Source organism: Lissotriton vulgaris, chromosome 2_1 (genome assembly GCF_964263255.1).
Source record: "Lissotriton vulgaris chromosome 2_1, aLisVul1.2, whole genome shotgun sequence".
NCBI lineage: Eukaryota > Metazoa > Chordata > Amphibia > Caudata > Salamandridae > Lissotriton > Lissotriton vulgaris.
This window is the reverse complement of record NC_141687.1, coordinates 1,943,505,370-1,943,525,822: the sequence shown is the minus strand read 5'-3', so window position 1 is coordinate 1,943,525,822 and position 20,453 is coordinate 1,943,505,370.

Genomic DNA, 20,453 nt, shown 5'->3' with positions numbered 1-20,453 from the left:
GCACTGTTTTTGACCGGGGGGTTTTTGTATTCGACTTTTTTGAAGATAGGGAAGAGTTCCTGGTGGGCCATGTTGGAGTTAGCCTTAAGTTTATTTCTGGCTTTGCGCTGGCGTTTACGCTCTCTTTTACTACGTGGTAGAACTGGCCCCGAGAAGGCCACCGTTGTTGAGTCACTTTGAGAAATGGGGCTGTTTATTTGCACAGGCTCAGGATGATCATGCCTGGTAGTGGGTCCGATTGATGGCAAGGGGGGGCTGTTTTCTGCCGTCTGGTTTGATTTTGATTGGGCGCTCTGAGTGTGACCGTTCAGCTTCGTTTGCCCAGTGGTTGTTCCTATATTTGGAGCCTCTCCTTCTTTTGAGTTTGTGTTCTGCTTGGCAGGAAACTCAGTGGGTTTTATATATTCTTGCTGTGCGGGGGGTGGCAATTTGGTAGACACGTTTCCTACTCTCAACAGCTTTACTTCCCTTATGACTGTGGTTAGGCATTCTGGGAGCAGAGAGAGAGAATCTATGATTGGGGAGCAACAGCAGGTGGATTTGGCAAGCTTCGTGGAGGCTTGCGCTCGTAAGATTAACGAATTGAGTTTATCTAATTTGCTATCAATCCCAGAGGTGAATAGTGCTAGAGTGTTTAGGAGGTCGACCTGTACGTCCAGTTTTATAGAATGGTAATTGAGTGCGTTAACTGTTTGCTGCAGGGTTTGTAAAAGTTGTGGCCAAGCACCGGTCCCGGTGTTTTCTTCAATATTTTGTTTTTCTTTTTGGATCGGGCTGGACCTGGGTGAACTTTCAGACGTCTTGAAGAAAAGAGACAGGTCCGTTATAAACTGATCGTTCTGGGCAGGCAGTGCTGGCTGGCTTTGCGATGTATCCTTTGTGTGTCCAGATGGTGAAAATATCATGTACGGGGGGCTCAAAACTGGTGGTAATGTTGTGGAAATTATTGTTTGTGGGGTTGAGGATTGTTGACTGCTATTGGAGTGCTCGGGGTTGTCATGCCCGTGGATTTGTGCCGTCGTTATTTGGTGAGGAGGGGCCACAAGAGGCATGGTCGTGGTCGCTGCGTTAATTGCAGTAGGTTTAGACTGCTTTACTTGGACTTCTGATGAGCACGTAGTGGTCTCCAGGTGGGTTTGTAGCGCTTGACAGGGCCTGCGGTCCACTGCTGGAGACACTGGAAACTTGTCCGATGGAAAGAGGTCAAGTTGAAAGTTTTTGCTGTTTTGGTCGTTGCAGGTGGGCCCAAAAATATAAACCTCTGATGGCTCGATTGCCCTCGCAGTTTCAGGTGCCCAATGTTGCACCAAGGCCAGGTTAGGCGACCCAGGTTGAACCAAGTTAATCGAGCCTGGTTGCGCCAGGGGAGTAATGATCGTTGCCTCCAAAGACTGCGCTCTTGGTTGAGGCGATTCCGCAGACTTGGATGACGTTTTTTTGAAGAAGTCCCGTATACTTAGCGGTTTTTGTGTTGTTAAAATGTGGCTGGTGTTGGCCAAGACCTCTGCGGCGTCTGGTTTTGTAGCTTTCCTTCTTTTGGGCGCTGTGTACTTCCTCACTTTTCCTGATCTCATTGTTTCCCGAGGGCCTGGGCTTGGGCTTGGGCTTGGGCTCTTCTGGTTGCTCTCAGTCCAACACCAGGGGTACTTTGATGCAGCTTGGATACAGCAGCCGAATGTCGAGGGAGTAGCTGCTGGCTTCTGGGTCTGTGTGCAGGTTAAGCAAGTTAAGCGTTGAGCGGCTGAATTGGTGTATGGCACCCCCCTGCTCACCCCGTCCCTCCTGCGCGGGTCTCCCGGCCCTGCCCCTACGCACCGACACCACCTTGCCCCCCTGCCCCACTGGATCAATCCAGAGTCGGAGGGCTACTGGAGCTGCATGCTGCGCAACTCTGGGAGGCACGTGCAGGCACTACTTGGTCAGGGGGCGAGATGAAGCCGGCAGGATCTGGGGGGCTAGTCAGGGCCCGGCCGGCACTGGACGGAGAGCAAGGGGAGCTGCCACAGAGCTGGTGAGCACCGTAACCCGCCAAGCGGCGAGCAGCAAGTAGGGGATAGCTAGGGGAGGTAAGCGCCAGAAGGCTGGGGCACCCACGAGAGCGAGGGGGCACCGCAGGCGGCGAGGGCCGCAGGAACCGAGCCGGTGGGTAGAACTCTTAGAGAACACAAGGACACAAGGACACAAGACTCTGAGGCTCTAAGTGCGTTGAGCACAGATGCTAAGCAGACTCCAGGCAAGCAGCGCGTCAGGAGGGGTGAGGGGGGGGGGTGAGGGGGACCAGAGAAGAGCCGCTCACTCACCGAAGTGAACGATGGTATCGGTGGTAAAGATACGACCTCAATTGCCCTCTTGGTCACCCCTGTCAGCCCCTGTCAACCTCTGTGCCCCCACTCGCGTGCACCGAGTACTGCCGAATGCTGCCTTACCTTGAGTCACACCGGTCTCTCGGTCTCTCGGTCGTCCTCAGTCGTCCTCCCCCGAGGGCTCGCCCCGCTGTGCCCCCGCCGTGTCCCCGCTGAGCCCGCAGCTCCACGCTCTCAGGGCCGCCCCCGCACGCCAAGCACCTACACCCGGCCCCGGCAGCGTCTCCACACACCTGCACTGCCGCGCCTACCCGGCGAGCCACGAGAATCACGCAGATGGGGCGCGGCCAATTACCGTCAGCCTTCGACACCTCAATCCGGGGGTGCCTATTGTATCGTCTGTTCTGGTCCCTCAGTTATTCTTATTGATAAGTCATTTTCTCGCCATCAGCGAATCACGTGGTTCTTTTACCCTGGGAATGTTATGTTTGATCCCTCAAAAGGACAAAGACCCCTCTCTTTGTAAAAATGACAGGCCCATTTCCCTCATTATCACAGATTGCAAAAGCTTTGCCAAAATACTTGCCCTTCGCATCAATAAGGTAATCTCAGACCTCATCAATATATATCAATCTTGGTTAATCAAGGTGCGATCCACCAAGGAAAATTCGAGAACCCTCCCTAATATTATCCATCTATCTTCTAAAATGGAGTTATCCGTTGCTGCCAATACATTAGACGGTACAAAAGGGGGAAGTGATGGACGGAGCCTGGCTGAAGACGGCTGTAATGCCAGAAACCGGTCCTAGGAAGCTTGTTTCCGGTCCAGGGAAGGCATGGCTTGGCAGTTCGGGCTGGACTGTTCCCATAAGGCACAGGGTTGGACTGATTTGCATATGGCCATGTCTGAACTGGGGTGGTAGAGTGGGCTAAAGAATGGTGATGGATTAAACCTAGATCTGCTGACTGGGTGTGATTGTTTGATTGGTTCAGATGCTCCGTCCATCACTACCCCCTTTTGTACCTCTTTGTTCGCCATAAGTTGGCAGGGTATGCTCAGACGTGAGTCCCTTGCTCACTTTGCCACTGGATTCAAGCAAGCCTGGTTGAAGACGACTGTAATGCCAGAAACCGGTCCTAGGAAGCTTGTTTCCGGTCCAGGGAAGGCATGGCTTGGCAGTTCGGGCTGGACTGTTCCCATGAGGCACAGGGTTAGACTGATTTGCATAAGGCCATGTTTGAACTGGGGTGGCAGAGTGGGCTAAAGAACGGTGATGGATTAAACCCAGATCTGTTGAATGGGTGTGAGTGTTTGATTGGTTCAGATGCTCTTGTCCATCGCCACCCCCTTTTGTACCACTTTGTTCGCCATGAGTTGGCAGGGTATGCTCAGACGTGAGTCCCTTGCTCACTTTGCCACTGAGTTCAAGCAAGCCTGGCTGAAGACGGCTGTAATGCCAGAAACCGGTCCTAGGAAGCTTGTTTCCAGTCCAGGGAAGGCATGGCTTGGCAGTTTGGCTGGACTGTTCCCATGAGGCACAGGGTCAGACTGATTAGATTATGGCCATGTCTGAACTAGGGTGGCAGAGTGGGCTAAAGAACGGTGATGGATTAAACCCAGATCTGTTGACTGGGTGTGAGTGTTTGATTGGTTCAGATGCTACTCCATCACCACCCCCTTTTGTACCGCTTTGTTTGCCATAAGTTGGCAGGGTATGCTCAGATGTGAGTCCCTTGCTCACTTTGCCACTGGATTCAAGCAAGCCTGGCTGAAGACAGCTGTAATGCCAGAAACTGGTCTTAGGAAGCTTGTTTCCGGTCCAGGGAAGGCATGGCTTGGCAGTTCAGGCTGGTCTGTTCCCATGAGGCACAGGGTCACACTGATTTGCATATGGCCATGTCTGAACTGGGGTGGCAGAGTGGGCTAAAGAACGGTGATGGATTAAACCCAGATCTATTGACTGGGTGTGAGGGTTTGATTGGTTCAGATGTTCCGTCCATCACCTCCCCCTTTTGTACCTCTTTGTTCGCCATAAGTTAGCAGGGTATGCTCAGACGTGAGTCCCTTGCTCACTTTACCACTGGATTCAAGCAAGCCTGGCTGAAGACGGCTGTAATGCCAGAAACCGGTCCTAGGAAGCTTGTTTCTGCTCCAGGGAAGGCATGGCTTGGCAGTTCGGGGTGGACTGTTTCCATGATACACAGGGTCAGACTGATTTGCATATGGCTATGTCTGAACTGGGGTGGCAGAGTGGGCTAAAGAATGGTGATGGATTAAACCCAGATTTGTTTATTGGGTGTGAGTGTTTGATTGATTCAGATGCTCCGTCCATCAGCACCCCCTTTTGTACCGCTTTGTTCGCCATATGTTGGCAGGGTATGCTCAGACGTGAGTCCCTTGCTCACTTTGCCGCTGGATTCAAGCAAGCCTGGCTGAAGACAGCTGTAATGCCAGAAACCGGTCCTAGGAAGCTTGTTTCCGGTCCAGGGAAGTCATTGCTTGGCAGTTCGGGGTGGACTCTTCCCATGAGGCACAGGGTCAGACTGATTTGCATATGTCCATGTCTGAACTGGGGTGGCAGAGTTGGCCAAAAGACAGTGAAGGATTAAACCCAGATCTGTTGACTGGGTGTGAATGTTTGATTGGTTCAGATGCTCCGTCCATCACCACCCCCTTTGGTACCACTTTGTTCACCATATATTGGCAAGGCATGCTCAGACGTGAGTCCCTTGCTCACTTTGCCACTGGATTCAAGCAAGACTGGCTGAAGACGGCTGTAATTCCAGAAACCGGTCCTAGGAAGCTTGTTTCCGGTCCAGGGAAGGCATGGCTTGGCAGTTCGGGCTGGACTGTTCCCATGAGTCACAGGGTCAGACTGATTTGCATATGTCCATGTCTGAATTGGGATGGCAGAGTGGGATAAGGACCGGTGATGGATTAAACTCAGATCTGTGTACTGGGAGTGAGTGTTTGATTGGTTCAGATGCTCCGTCCATCACCACCCCCTTTTGTACCGCTTTGTTCACCATAAGTTGTTCGGGTAGTTTTTAAAGCCCTGCCTCTTGCACACAAGGCCCTCTACGCCTCGGGGGCTAAATACCTTCAAAGGAGGCTCACCTTCTACCGTCCGTCACAATCTCTGAGATCAGAGTCGCTATTTCTTGTCACTGTTCCTCGTGTGAAGAAGGCCCGCATTGGAGGTCTCTCCTTTAGGTTGCGGGCTCCACAGCTTTAGAACACTCTTCCCCTGACACTGCGCAGTACCTCGAACTTGCTGGCCTTCAGGAAGGGCCGGAAAACCTGGCTTTTTGCCTCTTAGACTCCCTTTTATTTTGCTGACTCCGTTTTCTTAAATCTCTGTGTTGTGTTTGTCTTTTTCAGGTTGTCAATAAAGCGCCGGGACACTCTTTTCAAGTAGCCGAGCGCTATAAAAGACACAATTAACATTACCATAACAAGTTGGCAGAGTATGCTCAGACGTGAGTCCCTTGCTCACTTTGCCACTGGATTCAATCAAGCCTGCCTGAAGACGGCTGTAATGCCAGAAACCGGTCCTAGGAAGCTTGTTTCCAGTCCAGGGAAGGCATGGCTTAGCAGTTTGGGCTGGACTGTTCCCATGAGGCACAGGGGCAGACTGATTTGCATATGGCCATGTCTGAACTGGGGTGGCAGAGTGTGCTAAAGAACGGTGATGGATTAAACCCAGATCTGTTGACTGGGTGTGAGTGTTTGATTGGTTCAGATGCTCCATCCATCACCACCCCCTTTTGTACCGCCATTACATTAGATGCTGAAAAAGCATTTGAAAGGGTAAATTGGGATTTATTTTGGCGCACTTAATGGCACAGCTTTAGCCCTCCTATTATCAGATACATTCAGTTGTTATACTCTGCCCCCTCTAACTCAATTTGGGTGAATGGTTGTCAATCAAAACTTTTCACACTCCTTAGAGAGACTAGGCAGGGCTGGCCTCTCTCCCTTCTCTTTTTTATTCTCGCTTTGGAACGCTTCTTAGAAAAACCTAGATGCTCATCACAATGTACAGGTCTCCAATTCAAAAATATCAACATCAAATTCACTGCATATACAGATGATATTTTGTTATATATCGCCAATCCATCTACTTATTTGCCGGTTTTCTTCTCCTTATTACAGGATTATTCCATTGGCTCTGGCTATAGATTGAATATCGATACATCTGAAGTCATCCCTTTAAATAAGTACTGCCTCTCTCATATGTTTCACAAAACAGGGTTTGAATGGGAATCCAAATGTATCAAATGCTTAGGTATTCTATATGCCAATAGCATTAGTGAAACCATTTAAAACAACCTTGCGGACATACTTAAAAAACTCTCTGTTCTCATTGAAAGCTGGTCTCCACTTTTCTTGTCCTGTCTAGATTAGCTACTTTTAAAATGATCCTCTTCCAATTATCATTTTTTATCTTTCCATGCTCCTGGTTTCCCACCCACTTTCCTTCTTTAGTTCCATTAATCGCTCCTTGACCAACTTTCTATGGAACAATCGCAAAGCCAGAATTTCACTTTTTTGTCTCCAACAGCCCAAAGTATTAGGTGGAGTAAATTTTCCTAATCTCAGAAGTTACCACTCTGCATTTAACCTGAAACAAATATGGACCTTTTTTTAACCAAATCCACACAGATCCCTACAACGGCCTGGAGCTCGTTAGAATGAGCTCAATATACACCTTTTTCTTTTATCACAGCTACCCACCTATCCTAACCCCTGCAGTGTTTCTCTTCACCTACCTTTACTCACTCCAAAGCACTCGCAACCACTCTGCTCAAAACTCTATTCCTTGCGGATAAACTTTCCCCCACTCCAATCTGGTATGATAAATATTTAAAGATTAACAACAGAGATCTATTCTGGAAGGAATGGATTGATAAAGGTATCATTACACTTGACCACTTGTTGATAAAATGGGTCCTTTATGGACTTTTCAGGCATCCGGGTGTCCTATGGTATCTCTACCACACACGCCCTTTATTACCCCTTGCTTGGGGTGACTCTGCTCTGTCTCTTTTCCCAAGGCTGCTTCTTGGATACACCTGACCAGGCCCCCTCCTCCCCACTTGATTTTTCTACCCAATTTAAAGCAGCTGTTATCTGCAATCTTTCCTGCCTTATCCCTTGTAAAGTGCTCTGATACCCTCGAGTCCAGCCAGTGCTATATAAAACATTTTAAATAAATAAATACAAGATACTATCCCGTCCTGCTGGTGCTAGAATCAAATCCAATTTAGAAATTATATGGGAGAAGGACTTGGCCCAGGACTTTTCATTTCAAACATGGGAATCCATTTGACTAAAAATACATACTTCCTCACGTTCGGCTAGCACAACACAGACTTTATATTACTATTAAAATAGACTTTTTTTCACCCCTACTGACCTGTACAAATTCAAATTGTTAACCTCCAAAAACTGTTGTTCACTCTCCCACGAGAATAGGGATTTTCTTCATATGTTTTTTTACTGTCCTGTGGTTAAATTATTCTGGTCTCATTTATGGTTGAAATTGAATGAAATACCAATGTTGCTTTTGATATTATATATTTGTTTTTGGGTAGTTTTTCACCTATTTGGGTCGCTCAGAGCAATGTGGGTAAATTTATCGACTTGTTTTTAGCTATTTCTTTTCAGATTATCACAACTAGCTGGAAAGATACCTCTAAAATCTCATATTAAGCTTGGTGAAATACGCTTTGTTACCATCATAGGCTTGATCGTGCCCACGTCACTTCACTAACTTTATTGATCAAAAGATATTTGTTGTAGTCACCACTGGTAACTAGACAAAATATCGAATACAAAATATAGAATGGACATAATATCGAATACAAAATATAGAATGGATAAAATATCGAATGGACACAATATAGTGGTTAAAAATATCGAATTGAAGGTAAGTAATATAATATCGATTGTCAAAATATAGAAGTTTAAAATATCGAAGTATATAATATAGGCATTAAAATATATCGAATTTTTTATAATATCGAATTTTTTAAAGTGTTTTGTATGTTAGTAGATGTGTGAAAAGTGTATATTATTTTTGTAATGTATGTTTAATTATATTAAGTAATTCATTTTATGTTATTTAATTTTTGCGTAATTTAATTCTGTAGCGGTTTGTGGGTTTAGGGGGGAATAGGGTGGGAAGAAATTTAATTATATTAAATGAAATATTACATTTTTGCAATTATTAATTCTCTTTAATTTAATTTAGCTTTTTCGTTCTGCAGCGTGATGTGGATTTTTAGGGGAATAGGGTGGGAAGTAATTTAATTTTAATGAATTAAATATTTTTATTTATTTACTGGTATTCATTTCGAATTTATTGGTAATTAATTTTTAATTGGTAAATACTTTTTATTAATGGGTAATTAATTTGTATTGATTGATTAATTGATAATTATGTTCATTTTATCAATTTGTCTTCCGTAGTGGGTTGTGAGTTTATAGGGGAATAGGGTGGGAGGTAATTTATTTGTAATTAAGTAAATAATCTATTTTTATTTATTGGTATTGATTTTTAATTTATTGTTAATTAATTTTTATTTGGTAATTAATTTTTATTAATTGGTAATTGAAGGGCTTCTGGCGAAACGGCAGACATTTGGGGGCACTCGCTGGTCTTCCGCTGTTGTCTCCCCGAGCGCCGCTCTGTCTACCACGCGGCTGGAGACTACAGCCCCCAGGAGGCTCGCCGGTGACACGCCCACTGGCACTCGCACCTGGAGGCGCAGAAAAGGGAGAGGAGCCTGCTGACACGCGGGGGCTTCTGGCAAAACGGCAGACATTTGGGGGCCCTCGCTGTTCTTCCGCTGTTGTCACCCCGAGCGCCGCTCTGACCACCACGTGGCTGGAGACTACAGCCCCCAGGAAGCTTGGCGGTGACACGCCCACGGGCACTCGCACCCAGAGGTGCAGAAAAGGGAGAGGAGCCTGCTGACAAGCGGGGGCTTCTGGCGAAACGGCAGACATTTGGGGGCACTCGCTGGTCTTCCACTGTTGTCTCCCCGAGCGCCGCTCTGTCTACCACGTGGCTGGAGACTACAGCCCCCAGGAGGCTCGGCGGTGACACGCCCACCGGCACTCGCACCCGGAGGCGCAGAAAAGGGAGAGGAGCCTGCTGACACGCGGGGGCTTCTGGCGAAATGGCGGACATTTGGGGGCACTCGCTGGTCTTCCGCTGTTGTCTCCCCGAGCGCCGCTCTGACCACCACGCAGCTGGAGACTACAGCCCCCAGGAAGCTTGGCGGTGACACGCCCACTGGCACTCACACCCGGAGGCGCAGAAAAGGGAGAGGAGCCTGCTGACAAGCGGGGGCTTCTGGCGAAACGGCGGACATTTGGGGGCACTCGCTGGTCTTCCGCTGTTGTCTCCCGAGCGCCGCTCTGACCACCATGCGGCTAGAGACTACAGCCCCCCAGGAGGCTCGGCGGTGACATGCCCACTGGCGCAGACAAGGGAGAGGAGACTCCGGCCCCGCAGGACGTGCGGGCGGCGCCGGGCAGAGCCCGGGCAGAGGGCGGGCCGTCTTTGGCTGTCCGTGGCAGGACGAGGCAGGGCAGGGTCCCCCTCCCTAAGCAAAAGACACCACGTGTCCAGGGAACAAGATACTGTTGGGCTGCTAAAGGGTCAGGGGGGATAAAGACATTGTTCATCCGTGCCATATCGCTAAAGTAACATTTTGCTGAGGAGTGACTATTATCTACAGTGGAAAATGGGCAAGAGGAAGGCTACTGAGGGGGGCCTTTCCCAGGTGCAGGCAAAAAAGGGAAATAAATCTAAAAAATCAGCTCTTGCAGCCACTAACTGTGCTCTTGTTAGAATCAAAAGCATTGTTGATGACTGTGAGGAGCTTCTGGCTGGGGGCCCAAACACAAATCTTGTGGGACCACTTGACCCTCTCTCTGATGCCTTACTTCTACATCGTAAAAAAATTGATCCCAGCAATTTTCAATAAAAAAGCTCCCTACAAGCCCCCCATTTGTGAAGTTCATAACCCTCTTGAAGGGTCACCAAACCTCCCGGCCCCCCAAACCATCGAGAATACATCACAAGAGCTTGGGCTCGAAGGGGAGGAGGCTTAGATATCTCACAGTCTGGGTATTGACTGTTCCAATAGATTCGCAGTCTTAGAAGGCCTTTCGGGTGACCACGTTGAGGTCCCGATAGTTGGTACTGAGGCTTTGGAGTTAACTCCTGCAAGAGGGGGGGGGTTGTCCGAAAGGCTCTTATTTAAACAGGATGTTAATGAAGAAATTAGAGAATGATCTAAATTTTAGTAAAAACATCTTGACACCCAGAAACCGGCCACGATTAGTGACCCACAGGTTAAAGTATCCCTACCACCACCTAGGGTTGTTAAAAAGGGGTTAACTGCCCCAACTACACAACCACAAAATGGGGTGGGTAGAGTGGGTAAGAGTCTAGTGCAGAAACATCTTAATGAAAAAAGGTCAATAGGTCAACCCAAACCGGGTACTTATGCGGGAATGGTGAAATCCGAATCAGGAGAAGACATACGTAGAGGTTCCAATTTTCCCAAAGAAAGCACCACAGGAGGAGCGAACGCAGGAACCAGGCAGTTTATACCACCTAAACATCATCCTCCATCTAGAATCAATCCTTTAGTTGTTTACAAGACCAAAGTTCCAAAGTTAGGCGAATGGGCTATTAAAGAAGATAGGGAAGCTGTTCACAGTAAAGCTATACACTAGCTTCGTCACGTGAGGGGGTGCCGATATATCATCAGAGAAGACATGGCCAAGGTGGAAAGAATGACCTTCTCCAGTTCTTTGACCGATTGTATTGAAATTGAGTTATACAATAGGGAAATTGCGGAGAATTTGCTGGCCCTTGAGTCCTGGTCCTACCCTCCCAAACACTCAAATATTCAAATTAGACACATGCCACTCTGGTCTTTTATTGGGGATCAGGTCGACTCTGTGCTCAATAGTGTTGATTGACTAGTTAGTGACAGGGATATTGACCCGCCCCCCTTTGCAGAAACACCTGCACCTGAGAGGCAAGAAAACTTGCCACCCCTAGTGCAGTTAAACCCAGGTACCGTGAGTGATGCATCCTACGAACAAGCTACCCGGGGCACCCCCCTTGTGGAGAGTGGGACTGCTAAAGTAATCAAGCTCCTTTCCTGGAATATCGCAGGCCTTGCGAAAAAGATGGTTATCCCTGAATGGAATGGTTTTATTTCCAACTATGACGTTTGCATGTTCCAGGAAACATGGAGCATGACCCCCTTACACAAGTCAGGCTTCACTACCTTTTTTATCCCAGCAACAAGCTCAGGTAAAAGCCGGCCAGCAGGTGGCCTTATCATTTGGGTTAATTTGGCACTGAATTGGTCCATTAAAATGAATGATTCTGGTTCAGTAGATATTCTACATTTAACAATTAAAGGGCCCCAGAACAATTTTAAGGCGGAGCTTTTTAATGTGTACGCCCGAGGCACGCTGGGGGACCAAATATCGGGTACTATCTGGCTCCTAGACTCAGCCCTTGCCGGCATTCAGCCATGGACTAAATTGTAGGTGGGAGGAGACCTAACCACTACTTTTGAGCCCCTAGGTGAGGATGATTTTTTGGGAACCAGCGAGGAGGATGCAAAATACTCTATACCTCTGTTGTCCCTGCCCCCAATAAAAAAGTGGTCACCCAGGGCGATCCAAATTAATGCCCTGACTACTGAGTTTAATCTCCGTGCTCTAAATGGAAGAACACCATCTGACCCTGTAGGGGCCAATACCTATAATAGAATTGACTGTCCATCGCGGATTGATTTTCTATTGCTGGATATGCTTTCATGGAGTACCTTGTGGATATGGAGATCAAGCAGTCACAGGATAGTGACCATAATCCTTTATGTATGGAAATTAGATGGGGAGCCACCGGGGATGTTCCTAAAACCCCATTTTTGTCATCAAAAGAAGTAGTCCCTTCTAACTGCAACCGGAGACTTAAATGGAATAGGATTGTAACCCAAAAAGACACACTAAATAGTATTAAAGAAACGGTAGAACGAGGAAATATAGACCTTGACATCCTCAATGCTTCCTCGGACATTAATCAGAGCTCCAAGGCAAGTAATCTTTACAGAGAAATGGTGGAGAAGTTGGGGTTGTTTTTCATCACAAATCTCTCAAAAAGTAAAAATAGTAAAAGCCTAAAGCAGGGGAATCTATGGTATTCCCCTTGTGCAGGACAAAGAGACGGGCAATATCCCTAGCACTATGGGCAAAAAACATAGAGAGGCTAGGAAGGACTATAACAATATCTTAAGGGTGGCAAAAAGGGATTGGGAGGAAGACCATTGGCAACATTTAAAACTTGCAGCCCAAGCAAAAGACTCTTATAAGTTTTAGGAATTAATTAACATCTCTAACAGGAAAGGATCGGATCCCATTGTTAACCACATCACCGCCCAACAATGGCATGCCCACTTCTCAAACTTATATTGTGATGATGAGGTTCTGGAGCTGGACCTTGAGCCTAGAGTTGTGCCCTACCAGGAATCTAGCTTGGAAAGCCTCCCTGACCATGACCCCTTCACCCCTAAAGAGGTCGAGCGAGCCATTAAAAACATGGCCCCAGGCAAGGCTGCCGGTCCAGATGGCCTGCCTGGTGACCTACTCTTACACAACCCAGAGACTTGGGCTGCATATATAAGTCTCCTGTTGAATCTAATTGCCCAGTGCCAGGATGTCCCGGAGTCATGGCAGACGGCTGAGGTGGTGACAATATACAAGAAGGGGGATAGAGATGACTCTGCCAACTACAGGCTGATTAGTTTAATCAACGTGGTGCAGAAGGTAGTTGGCAGGGTCATTGTCTCCAGAATGGGAGTATGGTTGGAAGAGGGTAGTGTTTTGTCACACTTTCAGGCAGGTTTTAGGCGGGGGGTGGGTACGATGGACCAGGTTTTCAGATTCTTTGCGGTTTTCTGGAAATCTGTGTCCATCGAGAGGGGTTCCCTTTACCTGGCCTTTATCGACTTGAAAACCGCATTTGACCTGGTGCCCCACAACAAACTGTGGCAAGTGCTGCATGATAGGGGTTTCCCGACCTATCTCCTTGAATTAATAAAGAGACTTCACAAGGGTAACTATGCCAGGATTAGATGTGGGAGCCAGGGAGACTTGACAGAGAGGGTGACTGTGAATAGAGGGGTGCGCCAGGGCTGTGTGATGGCGCCGACCCTGTTCTCCCTCTTTGTGAATGGGGTGGTGGACCATCTGAGGGAGGACCCGGCCGACGCCACAGTCTGGCGGGAGAAAAAACACCAACCCTTCTCTTCGCAGATGATACCCTCCTGATCTCAAAGACACCAATGGGCCTACAGAAACTCCTGGATAAATTCAGCTTGTTTTGTACAGAGCGAGGCTTAACCATCAACACCTCCAAAACAAAGCTGATGGCACTATTCTTATCCAAAAAAGTAAAAAGGTTAAACATCTCACTTAATGGGGCGCCCCTGGAGGTTGTCGAGGCTTACGACTATTTGGGAATAAGAATTAATAATAAAATGACCTGGAATTCCCATGTCTCAAAAATGCTCCTGAACCTCAAGAGAGTGGCAGGAGCTATTGCACGAGACTAGCGAGGCTCGACCAGCAGACCTATAGCCCCAGCCCTGGCAGTCTACGAAGGGAAGGCATTGGCCTCAGCAGTCTATGGATCCGAACTTTGGGGGTTCAAGAACACCCTGGAATTGGTCAAGGCAGAAAACAAGTTTTTTTTAGATTTGGCCTCGCTCCCAGTCAACACCTCTAAAAACAATTTTTCTTGATTTGGGCAGACGCTCAATCAAGGATATAGTCCGATTGCGTCCTTTGCTGTTCTGGGTGCGCCTGCGAAGATCCACGGATCTAGTCAATTATGCTGCAGCATTTGACGAACTCATCAGCTTGGTCGGCTGTGCCAAGTTCCGATGGCTGAGCAAGCTGAAAGAGATGGTCACGTGGATAGGATTGGGTGAGCTTTGGCTGACCCAGTCCCCCCCACCAAAAAATGTTGTTAAGAAACTGTATTGGGAATGGGTTCTGAAAGAGGAGCTGGAGGGACATCGGTGGGGACCTCTGACCGACCAATTTCTGAACTATAAATCTGTCAGGAAGCTCAACCCATTTCTGGATTTCATCCAATCACCTGGTGACAGAACACTTTTTTTAAAATTCAGGTATGAAAGCTTACCATTAAATACATTCACTGAAAAGTGGAGACCTTCCCTGCCTGCCATACCTCATGCCATGTTGCCCATGCCCCAAAGAGTCTTTAGCAAATTTTTTATTCGCTTTTAGAGAATATAGGGTTGTAAGAAGACGGTGGCTTAGGCCAATTTGTAGGGAACTGGACTTTAGACAGCACCTTAACGCCCTGCGCATTCTTACAACAGATGTAACATCACTGGCTCTGGTTTGTGGGGTTGCAAAATATCTGGGAAGAGCCTGGCAGATAAGATCAAATCAGTTAAAGACGATCTCAAAGGAGGGTGTTAAATGATATTTCAGGTTAACTGTCACTGACTATGCTGCTACTCTATTTTAATGTTTTTATTGGTTCACCCAATTTTAACAGTATATATCTTTTATTAATGTACTTAAACCTGTACATTGTTTTGTATGAATTTTAAGGGTTGTCGGTACTTGAAATTGGTCTTAATTTTATGATAAATGTTTTTATCGAATAAAGCACTACAACAATTAATTTTCATTCATTAATTGTTTGATAAGTATGATAATTTTATTAGTGTATTTTCTGTAGTGGGTTGTGGGTTTATAGGGGAATAGGGTGGGAAGTAGTGTAATTGTAATTAATTATATATAAAAATATTTTGTGTATTGATAATTAATTTACTGTTAATTATTAATTGGTATTAATTTTTATTACTAGGAATAATTGATTATGAATAGGTAATTAATTTTTAATAACTAATATTTATTTGTATTTCTAATTAATTAATTATTATATATTATTAAATTGGTAATTCATGTTTTATTGGTATTGATATTTAATTTTTTTTAATTAATATATACAATCATTACTTTCCCAACTGTTGCACTCTCTGGAGTGAGAATAGTAATTTTTATCCTCCCGCTATCCAACGCTTTCCCTACTGTTGCACTCTCTGGAGTGGGAATAGTAATTTTTACCCTCCCGCTACGCTTTTCCTACTGTTGCACTCTCTGGAATGGGAATAGTAATTTTACCTTCCCGCTATCCAACGCTTTCCCTACTGTTGCACTCTCTGGAGTGGGAATAGTAATTTAGGAATAGTAATTTATACCCTCCCCCATACAACGCTTTCCCTACTGTTGCACTCTCTGGAGTGGGAATAGTATTTTTTACCCCTACGCTATCAAACGCTTTCCCTACTGTTGCACTCTCTGGAGTGGGAATAGTAAATTTTCCCCTTACGCTATTCAACGCTTTCCCTACTGTTGCACTCTCTGGAGTGGGAATAGTAATTTTTACCTTCCCGCTATCCAACACTTTCCCTACTGTTGCACTCTCTGGAGTGGGAATAGTAATTTATACCCTCCCCCTATCCAACACTTTCCCTACTGTTGCACTCTCTGGAGTGGGAATAGTACTTTTTACCCCTATGCTATCAAATGCTTTCCCTACTGTTGCACTCTCTGGAGTGGGAATAGTACATTTTACCCTTACGCTATTCAACGCTTTCCCTACTAATGCACTCTCTGGAGTGGGAACATTTATTTTTAACCCTCCGCTATCCACCGCTTTCTCTACTGTTGCACTCTCTGGAGTGGGAATAGTAATTTTTACCCTCCCGCTATCCAACACTTTCCCTACTGTTGCACTCTCTGGAGTGGGATTAGTAATTTTTACCCTCCCGCTATCCAACGATTTCCCTACTGTTGCACTCTCTGGAGTAGGGAATAGTAATTTTTACCCGTACGCTATCCAATGCTATCCTACTATTCCACTCACTGGAGTGGGAATAGTAATTTTTACCCCTACGCTATCCAACGCTTTCCCTACTGTTGCACTCACTGGAGTGGTAAAAGTACATTTTACCCTCCCGCTATCTTACAGTAAAAATATTGTATATTTTTTATTAATATTACATTAATATATATATATATATATATATATGTGTATTATAAAATAAAAGTGTATGTTTATTTTTTTAACTTAAATTAATTATTTATTAATTTTAAGGTTAAGTATTTTTAAGTATGTTTCAGTTAATTATATTTATAATTTCATTAATTTTAAATTACTTTTAAGACATTTAAAAAAAATTGATATTTTGACTAACTATATTTTTTACAACTATATTTTTGATTCAATATGTTTGTACTTACCTGTTTGTAGATAGGAATTCGATATTTTTGCATTCTATATTTTGTCAATGATATTTTGGTAAGTCTATATTTTTGCATTCGATATTATGTCAGTGATTCGTCACCACTAACCTCTGTTCTTTCCAGGTCGGCTACTTGATTTTACTTATATCTATGGTACCATTTCATCTTTTTTTTCTTCTTAAAAATGTTTAATTGTTTCTCATTATTTCACATCATTATTTTACCTTCTGATGCATTTTCCTCCCCATATCCTCCCCCTCGTGTCTTTCTCCTCTTTCTTCTCTTTTCAAAAATTTAAAATGTTAAATGCATGTACTCTTTGTACAAGTTTTCCCTTTCGAGGGCTTTGTTGCATTGTAATTATATTTATATTTTACTTCTACTTTATGCTATATGTTCATGTACTGATGTTTTACTTTGTTTATTATCTCAATAAAGCATTTTACATGTACATCAGTAGCTGTAAAGAAGTTGGCCACTGGGTCCATTTTGGAAGTAAGGCTTTCGCGTTAGGAATGCTGGCTTTCTATTGATCCTCTCATTCACCAAATTAAAGATAATCCTTCAATTCCAAAAATATCTGCTACTGGCTGAGATACTAAAATCCAGGCATATGCTGATGACATGGCCATAGTCAATCCAGATTCCAGCCTGGCAATTAAGGAAATCGCATTGGGGGATGATGAATTCAGCCGAATCTCTGGGAATAGACTCAATCTGGACAAAACACAGATACTCATAAATGATAATCTATAGTTTGATGATACACGGGTAGTATCGAATGCAGTATATCTGGGAGTTAATATCAGTGCAGATATGGACAAAGTGGTAGAGGTTAACTTAGGCCCGGTAATTAATAAAACCAAGAATGAGCTGCGATGGTGGAATAATCTCAGACTCACCTTGATTGGGATGAGCAACTTAATTAAAATGATGTTTCGCCCAAAAATTCTATATTTTTTCAGGGCCATATCCCTTGAGGTGAATAACACATTGTTCAAGGCCTTTGACAGTATGATGGAGAGATTTCTATCGGCTTATGTCAGACCTCTAAGGGCTCTGTAGTTCCTTTCCCTTCCAAGAGAGTGAGGGGACTGGGCAGTACCAAATTTCCGTCTGTATTATTGGGCCTCGGCACTACAACAAATGACTTCTCTATTGTTTGGCCCAACTAAAAAATTGGCTGCAGTCAATACGACCCGTCATGTTTTGAATGGACCCTGGTGACTTGACTCGTGGATGCCTGTTTTGGCAATTGGAATTTGGTTATTTTAAGAAAGTTTGATTCAAGACCCTATTGTATACATATCGAGTTTGGACCAGTGTCCATAAAAAACTTGGGATTGGCTAAGTTAGTTTCTATTCTGCCCTCCAAGACATTATCGGATATATTCCACAATCCCCACATTAGACGAAAATGTATGGTCCATTCATTTTTGGAGAAGTTTAACTTAGGAAATAGTGAGCTTTTCAATTTTTTGCAAATTAGGGACTTTGCAGGGCAGTAAAGAGGAGGGGAAGGAGTTTAATAGGGTTGATGGCTTGGATTTGCTAATTAAAAGTAAGCCTTCGATTGCAATCATTTACAGGATGTTAAATGATTGGATGGGGACGACAATATTAAGAAGCCCACTGCCTGATGGCAGGGTGCACTACAAGAGGCAGAGAAAGATAGCCTCTCCTCTCTAGAACTCAATGATTCTGTCTGCACACTTGCAAATTCAACATTACAAAACCTGGTTTAACCTATATATATCACACCGGCTAAAATCAGCAAATGGGGTGGAACTCAGGTTTTGGAAAATATAATTTATAGCCATGTTCAGAGGATACCAAAATATTATGAACCACTCTGGCCAAATGTGGGTTTAAATCATCATCTAAGAAGTAAATGTCATTGACATATGATATTTCTGATTCAATTTGTTGTATATTGACATTACTCGGGCCGCAAACAGACCTAGACAGCTCTAATATCCCTGTGGGAGCCTACAGAACCATCTCTAGGCTCCTAGTACTGTGAAGGCAGTTAAGTTGAGCCTTTCAGTCTCTATATTTTGACAGAAAAAGTATTTGGAAATATCCAATTTAGTTTTGTATTTTTTACACGCAATGTTGTTTATTAACCACTTCCCTGCTAATGACAAGGTCAACTCGTCATGGGTTTTACCTGCCCTGTGCTTATGACGAGTTGACCTTGTCATGAACAATGGGAAACGATGATCTGCAGCACCCAGCGGGAAAACCCCTTAGCAGCCAAGGTGTTAAGCCAGTGCTATCTGAATTTTGCGTAGCAAAAGTATGTGTGTTACTGATTAATTCTCTATAGTCTAAGACTATACAATAGGAATGATCTGGTTTGAGCACAGGAAACAATGGATTATTCATAGGGGAGACACAAGGTTCAGTCAAACCTTAATGTTCTAACAGTGATAGATTCTCCCTAACAGGGCGTTTAGCTTCTTTTTTAATAAGGTATTGTGCTTGGACTTGCGAGCTTGACCGTATAGGTATAACATGATAAGGTGAATCTTTATCCTAACCTTCCTTTTTGTGATAAAATGCTAGGGCTTGATAAAGATCCTTTACTGTAGCATATGCTGTTCTAACTTCCTCAGGAAAAATAACGGAAAAAGAAGACATGATTGCATCCTTTTCCTGTGGGACTTTTCTAACAAACTCAGGTGGCTAATCTACAGCCGCCTGAAGAATGTCATAATATTTAGTTAAATTTTGCCAGAATATTACTTTAATAGTATGCAGTATGTTGCCTTCAATTTGTATGTCCAACTCATAGGGGGCGATTCCGATTCAGGAAAAAAAGCGTCTGTTTGAATCGTATCCGGAGCCCTCTACGTACGAATCGTACACGTCCGTCCGAATCTCGTAGTATGATCCGTATCTCGTCAATCTGTCTGAATCGTCGGGAACCGTACGAATTGCAAGGGTGAAACCGTACGACACGGACCCTCACAGTGAACTGTATGATTCGTAAACATGCTGTACGACCCAACGAGTACGATCTGGACCGGGGTATGAGGACGCGATTCGCACGGTCCACGCCAGGTAAGGGCGATTTGTACGGACAACCACACAATCACATACACACCGTACGGTGCGTACACCCCATAATCGCAGGGCTACCGTGCGTACCCCTGAGATCATGGGGTGTACGCACTGTATTCCATGATCGCAGGGTGTACGCACCATACACCCGCGATCATGGGGTACGGTGCGTACACCCTGCAATCATGGTGTACGGTGCGTACACCCCATGATTGCAAGGGTACGCACCGTACCCCTGCAGACATGGGGTGTATGCACCGTACCCCGGGGGGGGGGGGGTCCGTACCTGTTTTGAGGCGAACTCTACTCCTCTGGACGTTTTGGGCTCCTGTAAAAAAAGTGTTGTACCGTGCATACCCGACACGAATCGTACTTGCTGGGTCGGGAAAACCTGCTTTGCACAGTACGGATGTCGCGTACAGCGGGTTCCAAGGGAGAATCGTGCGGAGATTGGAGTCGTATGGTCTTTGTACGATTCGTATGGAGTTCTGCTCCTGGTACGAATCGTACTTCATCGTATGTACGGGGACGTTGCAGGGTGCGATTCGTATGGGAAAAACGCTCCGTACGGCTATTCGGAGTGGTTTTTCCCAAATCGGAATCGGCCCCATAGTGTCTGTCAGGAGAGCTGAGCCACTGATCTGGTGTTTTTTACTTGTATGGAGTCATTAGTCAGTCTCACCACCAGAAACTCT